Here is a 13,709-nt window from a genome sequence, read left to right on the forward strand (position 1 = left end):
GAGAGTTCCATAAAATTATATATCAATGGAAAGATAATTGAATCAAGAATGTAATGCAGCAAAGTTTGTTCAATTATCTGTACTGCATTCTATGAAAAGTTATAGCCAAATAACCAGAAAAAGGAAGCACAACTTGCTTAGGTTGATATCAGATAGCTTTCCTTCATCTGATTGTAGCCAATGAGCATGAATGTTTAGAGAGCCAATCAGGTGTCATCTTGTTTTAGCAATGAGCCAATCAAATCACAGTAGGATTCAGTTATTGATGTCATGTATTGAGGCTGAGAGGAGGATATTTGTCAGTGTGTTATGTGATCGCTATAAAGTTGGTTGGGGTTTTGTTATGTTATTTCATTTAGTGAGCTTGTAAAATGTAATAAAATTAAAGTAATGGTGCAAAGAGTTGACTGGTTGTCCAGAAAGCAACATAAAATAGTATTATTAAGTGAACAAGGCTACAGTTATAAAAAAATTAGAAAAAAAATTGGTGGAAACTTAACCAAAGGTGGCATTTCTACTATACACTTTTCCCAAAAGTTTTCCACAATTTTGCCCACTACTGTATTTCTGTGGTATTCCTGATCTGACCTTCTACATATGGTTTGGAATTGTAGTTTCCACATTGTAGCTTCAAAAATTCCCAGCCCTTTGAAGAAGACAAGGTAAGTCCTAGAATTGCAATAAGGATCACTAATTAAATTGATTGCCAGGAGAGTTGAAGCAGTTATAAAAAAAATCAGCTTTTCATCATACATTTCTTTATTGATTACCAAATTCATTAATTAGGGCCAGAATCACAAATGAGATAAAGGAGGATTTTGCAAATTTTAGAAGAAATATCAGACATTATTATGAGCCATAACAATGAAACAGAACCCCAGTTTCAGAGACTGAATGCAATTGAATATTCATAGCTTAGGTACAGAATTGGGAAGTCCTGTTGTCTTAATGCTTTCCTTGTTGGCTTCCCCAAAACTAGGTTGTAAATCCAACACTGAATTTAATCTTTGATCTGGCCCTAGTAGTAATATCTTTGAAAATATATTAATATATGTTATTCATTCATGTACTGATGAATTTGTTACTGAAACCTCTGCTGCTGCAGACTGTTACTAAAACCTATTACTGTGCTACTGCAGATAAATGACTCTGACCAGTTTATAGAGTCTAATATCAATAAACAAAAAACACTGCCTCCCCATTAGCAACTAACAATATCCCCAGCTACTAAATAATTCCATGTTTTTTGAGCACCATTCTCTCTTAACCCAGGAAAAATATTCTTATAATTAACCCTTCAGTCATCAAATTCTCAGTGACAAGCTTTCCAAAAGGGATGGGAATAAGCTCATGTCAGAGGCTGTTCCAAAGGTAGGGAGCTCTAATGTATCTGAAAATACTTGGGTCATGGCCCTTTTCCAATCACATTTCCCAGTGGGTGGAATTCTTAATATGCTGTCTCTGCTAGCATATATCAGGCTGCAGTTTCTACCTGAAATTCCCAAGCTAAAGAGAGCAATGCATATAATAATCCATTAGAAGCAAACTGGCAACCAATGGAACAAATGTATTGTTTAATTGTAGCAGTTCACACTCCTTATAAAGCACGTGGCTTTATTTTCTATCAGTTAAGGCCTCAAGAGCAGTAGAATAACTTATAGTAGACCAGCATGAGATTTAGGTGAAATGTGCATTGTAGAAATGTGATAAAGTTATGTTTGAATCATCTATAAGCAGTTGACATCTGAATCTACTACTCCATCTTTAGTGGAATTATTGAGGTGGGGTTTTTCCCCATCCAGATCCTAACATAGAAGCTAAGCCACATTACAAATCTTTCCAAATACTCAGAAGATCTGAATAATGCCACAAGATAATATCAAAACAGGGACATTATGTCAAAAATCTATAAATGAAAATTATTATATCTATTAATCAGTGGAACAACCTGCCTCCAGAAGTTGTGAATGCTCCAACACTGAAAGTTTTTAAGAGACTGGACAGCCATTTGTCTGAAATGGTATAGGTTTTCCTGCCTGAGCAGGGGGTTGGACTAGATGACCTCCAGAATACCTTCCAACTTTACTATTATTATTATTATTATTATTATTATTATTATTATTATTATTATTATTATTATTATTATTGTTGTTGTTGTTGTTGTTGTTGCTGTTGCTGTTGCTGTTGCTGTTGCTGTTGCTGTTGCTGTTGCTGTTGCTGTTGCTGTTGTTGTTATCATCATCATCATCATTTCTCTAGATCTATAGTTATCTGTACATCTACATATCTATACTTGTATATCTATATTCTATATACAGATATAGACATAGACATAGCTAGATATAGATCTCAAGAAAATATCAAAGGGTAGCTAACTTCATGCTAGAAAGCTGCAAGAGAAGTAATCTAATATCCATGAGAGCTTTTTGTTTTTTGTTAAATGTTAATTGATCTTAAAGCAGAAACTAGCCACAAGAGAGCTTTTGTGATATAAAGTTTGTCTACATAAAGCATTTCTGATATACAATGGTGTACAAACTCAAAGTAGAGAAGATATGGAGCTGTTACCTCAATCACATAAGCAAATCAGAAATGTCTATATCATTGTAATAGCAGCTGTCATATAATTAGGCTTGACAGATTATAATTTCATGGAAATATTACAACAGCAATACTCTCATCAATCTCCTACATTTGTGCTACACTCTTGAGGCTATTTACCCATTGCTAATGCAACTAAATTCACTGAATTCAATCCAGTATAGCATTGTGGTCTTAATATATCATCAACAAGCAATAATTCATCAACATTAAACAATATGGCTAGACTCATACAACTTACCTTTTATTAAATGAACCCAGCTAGCAAGCTCTTGGTAGATTCAGCAAGATGAGAACCTTTTATTAGTTATAGCTTTGGAAAAACAATTTGGCTCTTCCATTTGAGAATTACCTCAGGCGCTCACTAAAGCAAATTCTTTGTCTGACAGCAAAGCCACATAATACAGCCTATTTCTAACTCCAAATTTATAAGAGCACAGGGCATAACACCAGTCACCAGAGGCATTCATAAGGCTTCCTTCCTAACATAACAAACCATCAATATTTGCACAGCCAAAAGGTCCTCTGCTGAAGGCACAATTTTGCCATTCCCTGTGGTCCAAGAGCTCTAATGCCAGTCATGGCAGAGTTTGCTTGGGGAGAAAAGTGGCAATAGATATTGAGGCATGACAGACTTCAGAGGCAATTTTATTCTGTTGATGTATGAATGTAATAAAGGCTTTCATTTAGAAGCTTGAGTAAAAGGAAATCTCCCTTCAGCTTTTCCCTCTCATCTGCCCCCTGTTCTGTATTTATTTTGACTGTGCAAAGCATTTCAAGAAGATGCCTCATAATATACAGCAAAATGACTAAATCACTTTCTTTGAGTCATTAAAGCAGCAGCATCTTTTTTTCCAAGGCTTGCATAGCTGTTTCAGAAGCTGGGTGTTAAGTGATAGCTTACAGATATGTTTGTGGAATTCCTCTTCTACATTTCTTTCCTGCTCTTTTCTTGGATTATTTTATCACAATTTGAGGTGATATCACACTGCAGTGCTCGCTGCTGCCAAAAGAGAATAGAGGCACAGCTCTATACCATACTAGACAACCCATGACTGTTAAGTCATCATTTCAGAGATACTTCCTTACTAAAAAAAAGATAAGAGAAACAGAATAACCCCAGGCAGGCAAAGAATCAGGAGTGAGCATGCCTTCAACTTCTTTTTGGCTTCCCTATTAAGTTTCCTTGTGCGAAACAGGGAATCCTTCCTTCCTTCCTTCCTTCCTTCCTTCCTTCCTTCCTTCCTTCCTTCCTTCCTTCCTTCCATCCTTCCATCCTTCCATCCTTCCATCCTTCCATCCTTCCCTTCTTGAGATGACAGGAATCTTAAGAAAGGACAAGCATATGAAGATCTGTCCTGGAACTAAACTGGATGTGGAATCTCATGTTCCCAATGAAACATCCAACCATGAAAGAAAGAAAAAGAACAATTACATTCTATTTTAAAAATTAATTGTGAACTCTCAAGCTTCCTCCTTCCGTTATATATTCAAGATGGACAGTATTTAATATTTATTTGTAATGTAATGTAGGGGTGTGCGGTCTATACATATGTTGTATATAGTATAGTTAGGTGTCTGTCATGTATGTGTTTCACTTTAAGAGCAGGCAACTAAATTTCATTTTTGATGTGTGCCGTTGTGCCCACAGTAAAAAAAATGACAGTAAAGGTTATCTTATCTTATCTGTAAAGATAAAGCAATGTAAAACAGTGGAAGATGCTGAGATTTATAAAAAATATTTTCATCATATTTTTTCTTATGGTAAGTTTTATCTTCTTATTGTTGGAGACCTAATATAAACTACTTCTAAAAAACTGTTATAAATTTCAACTGGTGGAGTTACAAATTCTCTATTTGCAAAGGATTGGTAACTAGAGATGGGCAACATGTTTTATGGCTTATGCTACTCACATGCCCAGTTGTAAAGAGGTCACAGCCTGGTAGTGGGCCACGGCCTGGGAGTTGAGGACCCATGGCCTGGATGATTAAGAATCTCCATAGACATATCCTGAGTTTTGATTTTTTTATCACAAAATTAACATGAGATGACAACATGAAAATAAAAATGGCTTTTGTTTTAAGTGCACAACAAAATTCAAACAGTTCTGCTAAAGTAGCTATTGAAGTATCAGATGTAATTTTCTGTATTCCAAATGCTATCTGCATAATGATTCTCTCTCATGTTAAACTAATGCCAGTTGTAATTAGCAAAGGATTATCTTCTTGTTTCCAGGGATATGTTCACAGTATTTAATCAGTTAAAATATATTCTAACATTCAAATGCCCTGTCTGAAGCTTTTGCCCTCCAAACTGACATTGTCCTGAATGATGGAGTTAACATCACTTGACAGATTCCCAGGAGCCATTAATTTAAACTTTCAGTTTTGTCTCATGGCCTGTTAATTTTATTATGCCTTCAGGACCAAGGGGAAGAGAAGAAATAATCCTGTTCCTCATTGTGTGTTTTCCCCTTCCAAATAAAAGAGGTAATTTGCAAGTTTTCCCCAATTTCAATATAGTTGCTTTCTTGGTTTACACAAATCCTTTTAAAAGTGAGCAAAATGAAATTAGATCTGTATTTATACATTTTTTGCACTACTTCAGGATTTATTTTTGAAAGTTGGTAAACTCTTCTTTCAATTTATATTGAATAAGTAGGCCCAGCTGAATAAATGCATTGGAGTAAAAGTTGAAGTTCCTTTGTATATTTAAAATTATAAGGAAAATAACATGAGAGTAAACAGAATAGACATTGGGAATAAGGCAGCCATTTATAAAGACTTATAAAATATGTTTCTGATCAAAGATTCCCAACGTCAATTTTTGGTGCTATATATTTGCAGAAAAATTTAATGCTAATAGAGAAATTTTACCCATTCTTCCAAACTTTGTATTGTATCAAAGACGCATTTTATAGATTTGCAAAAGCAAACTGGTCAGTAAGAAAAAATGGTTTCACCCAAAAATGAATAGTTTGAACCGTTATATTTGTATTTGTTTTTTAAAAACATATTTGTGGCATTGCAGTTTTTAAACAATCAGTATAGTGAGTCCAGCTAATATGCAGCATTTGCTTTTTAAGCATGAGAATTCTATTTCTATTTCTCCATTCTTAAATGTGAGAAATTGAAATTTTTTTGATGTAAGAAATATGACGAAGTGATATCTTTTATGAGGTTAGGAATACATACGGTAATTGAAGGCTCATTGCAGAATTCTATAGGAACAGTGTATGATGAATAAATAAAGCAGGCACAAGATTAAATGGAATGCTTAGAAAATGGCTGAATATTGAGTAGGAAGTAAAGAAGAGTTTTTGTCATATCCCATTAGTTATTTAGTGTATTTACAGATGACTATGTAAGGAAAACTTATGGTGATGGCAGAGATGTGTTCTTTGGGCACATAAATGGATGACTTGCAATAAATTTGTTTCTATCTGGATCTGAAAGTTAATGTATTATAGGCCAAGATTGTTTGAGATGGAAAAAAGGTTGAATGACTGCATATTTATCTTAACCTTTACTCTTATCAGTTCATCAGTTCATAAGAAAACATCCACAATATAATACAATGCTACAGTCATATTTTCTTTCTGACTTGTTCCTGTAGACAAGTAGATTCTGCTTTAAGCAGATACAGTGGGACCCAACCACATAGGGTTCTATGGGTTAAAACCAGTGCTTTTTTGTAAAAGAAAAAGGTGCCAGAATTCACACATGTCATACAACCCGCCTTGCCTACCCTACAAGGTTCCATCCAAAAAAGGTGCCAGAACTCCGTTCTGAGCGTTCTATGAGAAAAAAGCCCTGGTTAAAACCAACATTTGGAAACCTATAGCAATGAAGAGCTTGCAGAACAGGTGTAATATGTTGAGTGATGCCCAATGCCAGCTCATGAGCTGCTGCCTGTTAAATCAAGTGCAACTTCATAGAATCATAAGGCTGGAAAGGACCTTAGAAGTTTTCTAGTCTAACCCGCTGCCCAAAGCATGAGTCCTTATTCCAGCCCGAACAAATGGTTGTCCAATCTTTTCTTGAAAACCTTCAGTGAAAGAGCACCCATGACTTCAGGAGGCAAACTGTTCCACTGATTAATTGTTCTCACTGTCAAGAAATTTTTCCTTAGTTCCAGTTTGGATCTCTCTTTAACAAGTTCTGCCCATTGCTTCCTGTCCTTCTCTCGGGTGCTTTGGTGAACAAATTGACCCGCTTTCCCCTGAGACAGCCCTTCAAATACAGTATTGATGGCTATCATGTCTCCCCTGAGCTTTTTCTTCATTAGGCTAAATATACCTACTTCCCTAAGATGTTCCAAACAGTTTAGCCTTCAGACCTCTTATGAAATTTGTTGCTCTTCTCTATACTCTTTGTAGGGCCTCAGCATCTTTTGTGTAGCATGGTGACCCAAACTGGATGAGTACTTCCAAGTGTGGCCTCACCAGTGCAGGATAGAGCAGTATTAATAATATAATGTCTGAGTGATCTTTAAAGGCTGCCAATATAAAATACACCACAGTAGTCAATTGTTTGGTGATGAAAGCCTGATTTTTAAACCCATTCAAGCTCAGCCTACCTTACAGCTTACTTAAATAAGCAAAGATGGAACCAAAGCTCATTAGAAGGAGTTCTATAACTGTTGCATCAGAGAGCATGACCCATATTAATCCAGTCTCTTTGCAATGTGGAATAAATAGAATAATCTGTAAAAACAAAACCCTGGATGCACTGAACCAGATAGAGGAAGTAGTTATTCACATAGACCATACTATTTAAGACTTTCTGAAAAGAACCAGCAGCAAAGCTTATAAATAGCATTAATTTTGACAACAGTTTGTGGAATATAGCTTTATTACCTGATTCACATATAACACTGGAGCATAAATCCAAATCCAAAATGACAAAGTTTGATAGGGAAGCAGAAACATTAACAAGTGGAAATAAAAAAAAAGATCTAGGAACAAAATGTATCAAAGTGTAGGACCCAAAATAATTGACTGTAAAAGGACATTTTTACAAGAACTTAATAGCGCTTATATAAAGCTTTAAAATGCATGCTTTTACCTTTCACCCAAGCACAGACAGGTCTATCAGTTCTGTACTTCAATGCTATGCTCTTTTCATGAATAATACTACTGATGGTATGAGCTTCTTCAAACATGTCTTCCTTTTCTTCTGAATCTATAATTGAAGCTAAAGATATTCCTGTGGCCTAGGTAGTCTGCACCTATTTCAAGTTAATATTTTGGGGCACTTGGACCTAAAGTGTGTTATCCAAGGTAGCCTTGTCAAGTTACATTGGGGCCTAGGACCTCTGGAGTTAATTGTATCCATCTAGTTAGAAATCCTCTCCCGTTCATCCTTTTCATCCATGGAGGAATTATGGCTAGCTTATGACAGATGTTACCCGACCATATTATGTAATTTATAAAATAGACATCAGAAAGAAATTTGGAAATTGCTGCAGTTTTCAAGAACAATGCCATAGGGAACATGCTGCAACCTAAAAATGAGGTGTTTCAGACATGGACCACGGCATCCATATGATCCATCTTCTGCAGATGCAGCTAGTCTTCCACCAACTCCCTGTCATTGCCACCAATTTTCTTTGTATTTTCATGTAGTAGTCAAGTTGGGAAAGGATGTGTCACTTTCTAAAGGTTTCTGTCTCACAAATTCTATACAGAGCGCTCAGCAACGTCTTAGCCACTACCTGCCACTGAAACTTCTGTCAGCCATTAACAAACAAGCCATTTGTCAGAAAACATGTATAATAGAAATAGATGGCAAGTTTTTCGAGTAGACGTTTGAGAATTTGATGGTTATTATGAACCGTGGTGGCACAGTGGTTAGAATGCAGTACTGCAGGCTACTTCTGCTGACTGCCAACTGCCAGCAAATCGGCAATTCGAGTCTCACCAGCTTGAATTGACTGAGCCTTCCATCCTTCCAAGGACAGTAAAATTGATTGTTGGGGGCAATATGCTGTCTCGGTAAACTGCTTAGAGAGGGCTGTAAAGCACTGTTAAGCAGTATATAAGTCTAAGTGCTATTGCTATTATTAAGAGCCCACATGCTTCCCAGAGCTAAAATAATGGAAATGACTTAATATATATTATCAGTATAGTGGGTGCCAAAGAATGATGAGAGTATGCCAGAAATTCAACCGTATAGGAGAGGTCTCATCAGAGGAGCCAGACAAAGAATGTTTCTCTCGTAAACAATATGGTGAAACTGTAATTTATAGAAAACCATACTGGATTGGACATCGTCCTGGTCAACAAAGATTAGATATTGGAGTTCCTGGTGACAAATGGGCTAAGAGACTCAGCTATTGGCTGAGCAACCAGGGCCAGAAGTGCTGGACTTTTGGAAGGAAAGTTGGTGCATTGGAAGATCAGCAAGAAAGAAGCATTTGCCTGCAAGGAGGAATTGGTGGGATTACAAAACAAAGTAATAGAAAATGTTCTGAAACTTTAGAATTCATACAGAAAAATACCTGCTACATAACAGTCCACACTTACCAATAGTTGACTATAAAGATAAGACAGTCAGGACAATGGATGTGGCAGTACCTGGAGAAGAGAACAGAAAGAACATCACAAAATACAAAGACCTGTAAATGGAAGTAGGACGTTTGGCAAAAGAAAGCAAAATAGCACCAATGCCTTGGATGCAATACCAAAACATCTATCCTCAGCATTGACAAAATCACCATCAGTTAACTGCAAAATGTAGCTTTACTTGGAACTGCTTGCAGCCAGCAGTCTTTAATATTATTAAACAATGAGAATTGCCTGTGCCATGTCCTTTGGAAGGACTTGATAGGTGGCTAAAAATGTCAAATTCAGTCAAAACATCTGACTGACTCTGCTGCCTGCCATAATAATGCACACCAAATGATGGTGGTTTAGGATCAGTTCAAACTTTATCTGAAAGCCCAAGAATTATCCAATCATATATGCAGTTTGCATTGCAATGGCACAATACACATTTTGTCATTTATCTTTTGTCTCATATCTTACTCCATAGATATTTAGGCTATCATAAACAATGAGCAGGAAAATGTCTTTAGTAAACACTTGTGAGGTACATACATACATACATACATGCACGAGCGCACACACACACACACATTTCTTTGGAAAGTCTGGAGATGCAGAAAGACAGTATACTGTATTAGCATTAAATTCCTGTTAACAAGGGGTCAGAATTTCCACACTGCACGCTAGTGCAAAGCATGCAAGGGTACTTCAAATTCCCACAATTATCCTAGTCTTTCCCAAACAATCTTTGTATCACTCTTATAGCTCCCTTTGTCTCCAAAGGCATCTAAACAGGTCTTTAGCTTTTATCCAGAGAACATAAAGCCTTTTAAGAAAGTCCATCCATCTCTTATTTCTTGTGACACTAGCACATTAGGGCTGCCTGTGTCCAAGAGAACTATATTAAAATGGTTGTCTTCCTGCATTTTTCATGCTGCTCCCTGTAGAATTGTCACTTGAGGGTCAAATTGGAACTCATTCAACCAGAGCTGCAGTAGTGACAGCATCCAGAGTCAGGTCAGTTTTACTCCAGAGGTTTTCAAGGCAGACATTTAGAGTTTAAGATACAGTTTTACTAATCTGCATTCCTTATATTGTGTATTACTGCAGTATTCTTAATTTAGCTCTGTTCTGACAGAACATTAATCTATTCTATTTAAATTTATCTATACCACAATTATATTTTCAGTAGACATGTCCATCACTTACAGCTGCAATCTTATATGCATTCAGTCAGAAGAAATTCTATTTAATTCAATGGGACATATTGTCTTGTTAGTATAGAATTGATGCTTTAATTGACTTATTGCTATTAGTAAACCTAAGATTTAAGACTGAACTGACTAGTTGGACAAAATTGCAGTTTACTAACTACATAATTCACTTAATAGTGCTGTGGTAAATGTTGTGATGTAATTTTCTTCTCGCTGTAACAGTTAAAAATATTTATTTTAATTTATTAAAACAGGACTAGTAGACAAGAAATAGAATAATGCTTTCTAATGCTTTCTCCTCAAGAATTAAACTGAAATTACAGTTTTACAACTGCTTGCTTCAGAATATGAAAGATTAAGAGTCAGAACTGTCCATGGCCAGAGAAAAATGCCTACTGAGTTTTATTTTAAATTTCTATTTGTATGGAAAGAGACATATCTGAAAGACTTGGTTAATTCAGAGAGTCAGTAGTTAACAATGTGGCTTCAAGGACATATAGCTTCAGAGAAAAGATCTCAAAAGTTGCAAGGGAAGACACTATTTACTTTGAACTATTTATTTAGTTGATGTAGCAACAAATCACCATCAATGCTTATACATCAGCAACAGGAAAGTATATCTATAGTGTTGGAAATCAATAGAAAATACTAACAGGGAATAAGAAAATACTATTGCTGTGGTCTTCATACCTCAAATACCCCTTAGTGACCTTATGCAAAAAATCTCTTTCAAGAAAGACTGAGTAATCTTTATTACCTTTTATAAGAAGGATTGAAACAGGGTTTACATGGAAAGAATAACTGAGAAAATTAAAAGCTGGGACAGAGGTACAATTTCCTTCTCCTCTGGATGGATAGTTTGAACTCCCATGAGCCTCTAATCACTGGATAGGTGTATTTCTCATAGTGTTCCCATGTAATCTGGTATATGCACACATAGCAATACTCAATGAAATATATAATAATCATTATTAACACCAGCTAAACAACTAATAGTTGTGACTTACTTTGTTGTTGAATTTTTAATTATTAGTTTTATGATTGTCTCTTTTATTGTGTTCCACCCGGGCACAGATCTGTGGTTTCACTGGTTAAAATATACCCATTATAAATATGATAAATAAACAAATGAACACGTTTGCAGTGCAATAGTATCCAGCATTTTCTCTTCACTCAGTACTGATATTTCCATTCCTTCCCTCAAAAGAGATTTAAACATGTAAATCATCATAAAATACCTTTTTAAATCACTTGAAACATTTTTTTCAAAAAAGTGAGAATTAGGGCAAAGTAATTCAGCCAGTTGACAATTATGGCTACATGTTAACCATCCCTGTTCTTTGCTATCAATAGTAGGCAAATCTACTGCTTGATCGTATGATAGTTGAGGTTTTCCTTTAGAAATTATTTCTGTTTCAATGGAGTTCACAATATGTACTCCATTTATTCAGTGGGGCAATGAAATTATTCCTGTGAGAAAGAGGGTTTTTTTTCTCTATAAAGCAGAGATTTACTCCTTCCCAAGTCCTCAAAATTAACGTCATCTGAATTATGCCAAAGACTTGCATTGTAATATATGTATTGGATTTTAAGACATCTGTAAAAAAAAAGCCTCAAATAGGAATTTAAATCAAGCATCAGCATGCTCAAAAACACAATATTACAAATTTCACTGGTTAAAATATACCCATTATCATAAGTTTGACTTTACATTCCATCTGTAGATTTTAAATAATACTTGATCACAAGTTTTCTTTTTCTTTTTTTTAAAGTTTTAAGATAGATTTACAGGCCACTAGCAGACAATGTCAGGGCCTTTGTTTCACAGATTAAAAGGCAGCTGCAGCTCTGATATCTGGGTCTCTAATTTTTGTCCAGTTGGCACATTTGGAGTGTGTAATTTTGACTGCCTAGGTTATTATCAATTCAGTAAGTAATGGTATGGTCAGACACAAAAGAAAAACCCAGAGCTCCAGGAAGTCTGCAGAGTGCCTGCGGACCCCGTGATGCTCATGTGCATCACATTCAGCATTCCAGGTTATATAATAAATTCTGCCCAATTGATGCCCCCAAAGGTGGCTTTTGACTGTGCAGCCCTGACTTCCCCTCCTTAAAACGGGGAGCCCTGATATTTCTAAACAGTCACTATAAACTGTCTTAGCAGGAATTGTAACCTGAGACCTAACAGATAGGACAAAAATAAAAACCAAGTGTGGAAGAGAAACATTTGTTTTATTTATCCAATTCACATAGCCATCCATCTCAGCAAATGGCTCTGGGCAGTGAACAGATCTAGATAAAAGCAATTACAAACACTACAAAAGTTGAAATAGAAACAACCAAGAAACAACAAATCCATAACACAGCCAAGAAGCAGGTCCCTGCACATCCTTGGGCCTTTAGCTTTTGGTACAGAATAAGGTCTTTAGGGCCCCAGCAGGTTTGGGACCATCTTGATCTCTAAATGTTCCATGAGATAGTGCTATGGTAGCAAAAAGGCATATCTTGAAGACCCTGCCAACCAGTGTTCTTTGGCCCAACAGACCAGATCACCACTATCGTCTCTAGAGATTATGACTGACTGTGTTTCACTGACAAACCAAAAGTCATGGCTTCCCACAGATTAGTTAAAACAGCAGCAAATCAGATGTTCTAATTGGTTTGTCACACTAAATATTGGATTTCCAATGATGTCAAATTCTGTGTGGGTAGAAATGTAATAGGTGTACATTTTGATGGCTTCCTACAGATTTAAATGCTGACATGTGCAATTGCTAATATTTCCTTGCTGGTATTGTTTCATTTAGGTGATATAATCCTAGATATGTTTATCTGGGAATAAAACCCATTAAAAATGGATGGTAAATCTCTCCCCAAGGCTGTTTTTCCCCAAGTATTTCATCTGATTCAAAATGCCAAACTATGGTAAATCCTCCCCAAGTATATTGCTCAAAAAAAGGGAACACTTAAACAACACAATGCACTGTATTTAATAGTAGGATGTCTTATTTTGTGTTCCCTTTATTTTTTTGAGCAGTATATTTCTTTTGATGCTTGGAAGATAAGATATCATTCTAATGATGGGAAATACAATACAGACTCAGTAATACTCAGATTTACTTTCACACTTTACTTCACCCAGTTCTGAAATGAATACCATATAATTGTGGCAATTTACTGCTCTTTACTTTCTCAAATTAATTCTTCCTCAGTGATTTTTAATAGTTTCGAATTCAAGGCCATGCACTGATTTTTCACAAGAATGTGCCCTTGAAACATGATTTTCTGCAAAGTTCTGCAAGATGTACAGATACAGGAAATTGCTTTTATATATTTGTAACTGGAG

The sequence above is a fragment of the Vipera berus genome (genome assembly GCF_964194415.1).
Source record: "Vipera berus genome assembly, chromosome: 4".
NCBI classification, from domain to species: Eukaryota; Metazoa; Chordata; class Lepidosauria; order Squamata; family Viperidae; genus Vipera; species Vipera berus.